We start from the raw sequence: 5,896 nt of genomic DNA, 5'->3' as shown, positions 1-5,896 counted from the left end.
ACCTCCTGAATCCAGTGTGCAATCTGAAGATTTGTCTCGTGTGTCCAAGAGGACCAAGAAGCCATTGCCCAAGAAAGTTGCAGGGCAACCCCTCACTCATGCTGCTGTTCTGTGCAACGAGAAAGACACCATTGATCTGTCAAGCGATGAAGATATTGGTGATGAAGCTCTAGAGATGTTGATCAAGAGCAAGCAAGAGGCGGAGATCTTTAGTGATCTGTCCCTCTTTCATGTTGACATCTTGAATAACTTCATTGATGAGTGGTTCGACGACCAGAGCATCAGCATTGATAGTTGCTACGTCATGAGCTTGCGTTGGTTTTCCTTGAAGATGAAAGGGTGATGCAGCAAAGTAGCGTAAGTATTTCCTTTAGTTTTTGAGAACCAAGGTATTAATCCAGTAGGAGGCTCCTCAAAAGTCCCACGCACCTACACAAACAAACAAAGAACTCGCAACCTACGCAATAAAGGGGTTGTCAATCCGTTCATGGCCACTTGCGAAAGTGAGATCTGATAGAGATAATATGATAAGATAAATATATTTTTGGTATTTTATAATATAGATGCAATAAGTAAAGATGCAAATAAAAGTAGATTGAAAGCTTATATGATAAAAGATAGACCCATGGGCCATAGGTTTCACTAGAGGCTTCTCTCAAGATAGCATAAGTATTACGGTGGGTGAACAAATTACTGTCGAGCAATTGATAGAAAAGCGAATAATTATGACATTATCTAGGCATGATCATGTATATAGGCATCACGTCCGCAACAAGTAGACCGACTCCTGCCTGCATCTACTACTTGAAAGTGCTAGTTATCGACTAGAGGGGGGGGGGGTGAATAGGCGATTTTTATCAAAGTCTTCAAAACATGGAAGTTTCGAAGACAAACAATAGAAATGACCTAATTGATATGCAGCGGAAGATAAACTACAACGAGCAGGCCATAGTCAAGTATGCAATAATGTGAACGTACAAAGACTAATAGCAGCAAGGTAGTAATGATCAGGATGGAAGATAGTATGAAGCCAATCAACGATAGTAGTCAAGCGATGAACTCAAACAGATAAGACAAATAAGCAATGACTTCACGAAGACAAACTCAAAGTAAAGGAGGGAAGGGATAGAACCAGTCACTTGTTGAATACACAGGATTTGTTGGACCAGTTCCAGTTGCTGTGACAACTGTACGTCTGGTTAGGGAGGCTGAGATTCAACTCAGAAGACCGCGTCTTCACCTTATTCCCCTTGATCTAAGGACACACAGTCCTCGCCCAATCACTCTGGTAAGTCTTCAAGGTAGACTTCCGAACCTTCACAGACTTTGTTCACCGGCGATCCACAATGACTCTTGGATGCTCAGAACGCGACGCCTAACCGGCTGGAGGATACACAGTCCTCAATTGTAATAAGTCTTCAGGTCACACAGACAGAAAGACTTCAGTGATGCCTAACACTCTTTGGCTCTGGGTGTTTGGGCTTTGTCCTCACAAGGATTTCTCTCTCAAGGCTTCGAGGTGGGTTGCTCTCAAAACGACAAAAGCCGTAAACTAACTCTGAGCAACCACCAATTTATGGTGTAGGGGGTGGGCTATTTATAGCCACAAGGCAACCCGACCTAATATGTCCGAAATGACCCTGGGTCACTAAGGAACTGACACGTGCTCCAACAGTTAGATTTCAAACACACACGGCAACTTTACTTGGGCTACAAGCAAAGGTGACTCATCCAGCTCTGCATAAGATTTGCTCTCATTGTCTTTGCTCGAAGACATAGGATTTGGGTTGAGCATCACTTCAGTCACTCTGACTTTGTTCACTTGGACCCCACTTAACAGTACGGTGGTTCCTATGACTCAACAAAGAAGAAAAGGAAACAACGAAACAACATAGTCTTCGCGCTCCATAGTCTTCGCTCAATGTCTTCTCATGTCATAGTCTTCAATGTGAATATCTTCACATACCACCATTGTCTTTAATGTCTTCATATTCCCTCCGTCCGGAAATACTTGTCATCAAAATGGATGAAAGGAGATGTATCTAGACATATTTTAGTTTTAGATACACCATTTTTTATCCATTTTGATGACAAGTATTTTCGGACGGAGGGAGTACATTTTTAGGGGTCGTCTCCAGTAGGTAAACCGAATCAATGAGGGACACTACCTGCGTTATCCTGCAATTCTCACAAACGCATTAGTCCCTCAACCATCTTTGTTGTCAATACTCCAAAACCAACTAGGGGTGGCACTAGATGCACTTACAATCTCCCCCTTTTTGGTGATTGATGACAAACTGGTTGAAGTTTTCAACGGGAAAGAAGTATGTGAAATTGTAAAGGATAGGGTATTGTCTTCATAAGTGGCAAGGGCTCCCCCTGAAGATGTGCATATAGATGATTTGCTTTTGGATTGCAAATGCACATGGCAGGTTGTACTTGTGGAGATCCTCTTCAACTTATGAAGATAATTCATCATGCATGAAACGATATAACTTAAGGAATGACATGCATAATGGAAAATGGACGTCTGCAGAATGATCTAAGTGCGGAATGATCTAAGTGCGGAAGTTATCATCGCACATGAAAGAGCAAATAAGTAGCAGACGACCATCGAGTTTAAGTGTTACAACTCAAAGAACGAAATGTATCAAAAGCAAGAGTTGTAAACACTAGGCAAAATATAAAGCAACCGCCCATATGAACCCGCTTGAAGACTATCAAACTCATACGCTTCTCCCCCTTTTGTTAGTAATGACCAAAAAGGTTTGAAGACATAGAGCATCTACTCGTCCGCATGAGGAGTAGTTGAAGCAGCAGGGTTGTCATTGTCGTTTGGCGGTGCAAACGAACTTGGTGCAGTGTCGATGCATGCAGAAGTAGGGGGTGGTGAAGTAGCATCGTCTTCATCATCGATCACATTTGCATTCACGGTTACCGCGGAGGAAGAATAGTCAGAGTCTTCAAGAGATGGAGTTCTACGTAGGACAGCATTCCGTGGAGGAGTGGAGTCAAACTTGAATCTCTCAATGAAGCCATCGTCTTGAAGATCTGCTTCAGCACTAAGTAGGGTCAAACTCTTCCATGATCGCCGACAAGTTTCGTGAGTGACAAATGCATTCTTGGTGGCAAGATTGCGAATGCGATTTACATCCACCAAGAGACTTTGCATCTGACGCTTGAGCTAGAAATGATGCTTATCCTGTTTCTGATGCAGAGCCACAAGAAGTTCTTGGTCATTGAGGACCGAGAGCGCTTCTTTGGCCTTTGAGCAATTGTGCTCTCAGTAGCTTCAGTTGGCGCATGATGAGGCAGACGAGTATTTCCAGCCATTGGATAGACACGCGTGACAGCTTGGACTCCTTCCATAGGCTGAGTGAAGCTTTGATGTTCAGCATTTTGAAGACACAGAGGCTTCTTAGCAGGCTCAGGGTATATGGCTTCAACTGACATATCAACCTCTGGTAGGAAGATCACATGATTGCGAGCAGAGGGCTGATAGTTGACAGCAGAGTGTTGCTTTATGAGGTGCATGACCCATGGAGCATAGAATTTCAGGCCAAAAAGGTCATATCCAGATGTAGCTAGTTGCCTGATGAAGAAATCTTGTGCATTGAAGCTGATGCCATTGAGGATGTAAAATACCAATGTCTTCATGGCTCCTACAAGTTTAGCAGCTGATGAATGTCCTTTGATAGGCCATAGAGTCCGCCTGATGATGTGATATATGGTGCACGGCAGATACTCAAGGTCATCAACAAAGAACTCCTTTGGGTATTCAGCGTCATGAGGCAATGGCTTCATCATGCTCAACATCTGGCTCATGTTGGGTTCAGGCTTATGGAAGATGCTCTCCAGTGCATTGCGGTGGTTTTGACAGCCAGTCCTGCAATGGCTTCAGTGTCGAGGCGCATATGAGAGGAAATGCGCCCTTGATCATATAGAATGCAGGAGTAATAGCTTCGCTGCTGATGACTCCAGAAACAATCTGATGATATTCTTGGCTTTGTGTAGGGGTTCTTTGAGCTGTCAAAGAATGTGTTGTGGCTTTTGAAGCCATTTGCATTGAAGGACCCGACAGATGTGGCAGTACCTGGAAACCTTGGCAGTCTTGGCTTTGGCTTCTGGACCCGAGGCCTATGCTCAATGTGATAGTCAAACTGAGGACCAGAGACATTAGGCGGAGGGACCAGAATGGGCCATCTTACTGTGATTAGCTCGCCATGGTTGTATGCTTGCTCAATTGTATAGGGCCTTGGTGGCGGAACAGGAGCAGTGGCATCAACAGTGGCTTCGGGCTGCACAACAGAAGCTTCAGGAGCATTTTAAGCATTGACTTCTGGTACGGTGCTGGGAACAGGCTCCACAGTAGCTTCAGCCATGACTATGTCATTGGCTTCATTGGTGTTGGTGGTGGTAGCCTCAAGGTTTTCAACCTCCACTTGATGAGCTGGAGGGTCAGGCACAGACACGTTCACTTCATGAACAGCTTCTTCAGGAATAGGTGGAGTAGGGACATGATCGTCTTGATGTTCGTCATCGGCTGATGCAGCCGGATTGTCTTCAGTAGCTGGTGCTTCAGACAAGGAGACATTCACAGCAGGAGTGGCTTCTGAAAACACTTGACGTGCAACAGGTTGATGGTGCACTTCTCCTTCTGGAACGCTCGGAAGAGGGACTTGAGGCCTTGGTCCTTTGCGAAGCCTTTGTAGGACAGGCGACGCCTTGGGAGATGGGTAGGCAGGTCCTCATCCTCTTCAACTTGCACAGATGGTGTGGCTTGTTGTTGTTGGGGAGTACTGAGGTCGTCTTGTTGTTGCGGGCGATCAGCCCATGATGCATCCTGAGCAATTGGCGTCAGAGGACGACCAATGCTGATGATTTCGCTGTTCGTGACAACAGGCGATGATACCACATTGTATTCAATTTGAGGAAGAACTTCATCATCTTCGACATTGTCATGGTGACCAATGTCTTCAGCAGTGATGGGATCAACTGTTGGAATCTCTTCAGCTTCAGGAACCTTTGTGGAAGCAGGCTCGTGAACAGTCATTCGTAGTTCTTGATTTGCAGATGCAGGACGAACCACTGAGATGGGTTCAACAACAAGGGGCTCTGTGGGAGCAGCCCGACTTTTCTTGGTCTTGCGCTTCTTCTTGGAGGGAGCAGCATCAGAGGCTTCTGAGGTTTTCCTTTTTCTGGCTTCAGCCTCTGCAGCCCTCGTCTTCTTCTGTTCTGAAGCGTTTGACGTGACTTTTGGCTTCGAGCCAGTCATGCTGCTTGGGAAGATAATGCAAGGTTCATCTTGCCTTGAAGGTGCAGGTTGGACAGTTGGTAGCTTCTTCTTCTTTGCAGCCATCCTGGGGTCGATGCCAGGACGACCAAGAGCCTTGTGCTTCTCAGCCTCATTGTAGGCAAGCACACACTTGTCAGCCAGATTCTTCATGTGCTCTCTAGAGCCTCGAGCTTCTTCACGCTTCTTGTGAAAGGCTTCTTTGAGCTCGTGTAGCATGATCTTGAAATTTTTAACATCTTGCACGTTGAGCGTGGCCACATGCTTCTTGAACCGAGCCTTTTCATAGTCAATCTTGTGCTTCAGTTCGACGATGCGCTGAGCAATAGCTACCTCAGAAGCAATAGCGCCATTGAAGGAGACGCTGAGACCAATGGGAAGTTGCAAGTCATCAAAGCTGAGATTTGGTGTGTCAAACCACTCATCAATGAAGTTATGGATGATTGCCACATCAAAGAGAGGCAAATTATTGAAGATCTCTGCTTCTTCCTTGCTCTTGATCAGTTGCTCAAGAGCATCATCTGTAAGATCGTCATCACTGGACAGATCAATGTGCTCTTCACGCAGAATAGCAGCAGGAGTCAATGTCTAATCAGTACTATT

This window comes from Triticum aestivum, chromosome 1B (assembly GCF_018294505.1).
Source record: "Triticum aestivum cultivar Chinese Spring chromosome 1B, IWGSC CS RefSeq v2.1, whole genome shotgun sequence".
Taxonomy (NCBI): domain Eukaryota; kingdom Viridiplantae; phylum Streptophyta; class Magnoliopsida; order Poales; family Poaceae; genus Triticum; species Triticum aestivum.
The sequence above is the reverse complement of the archived record's forward strand: the minus strand, read 5'-3'. Positions refer to the sequence as shown.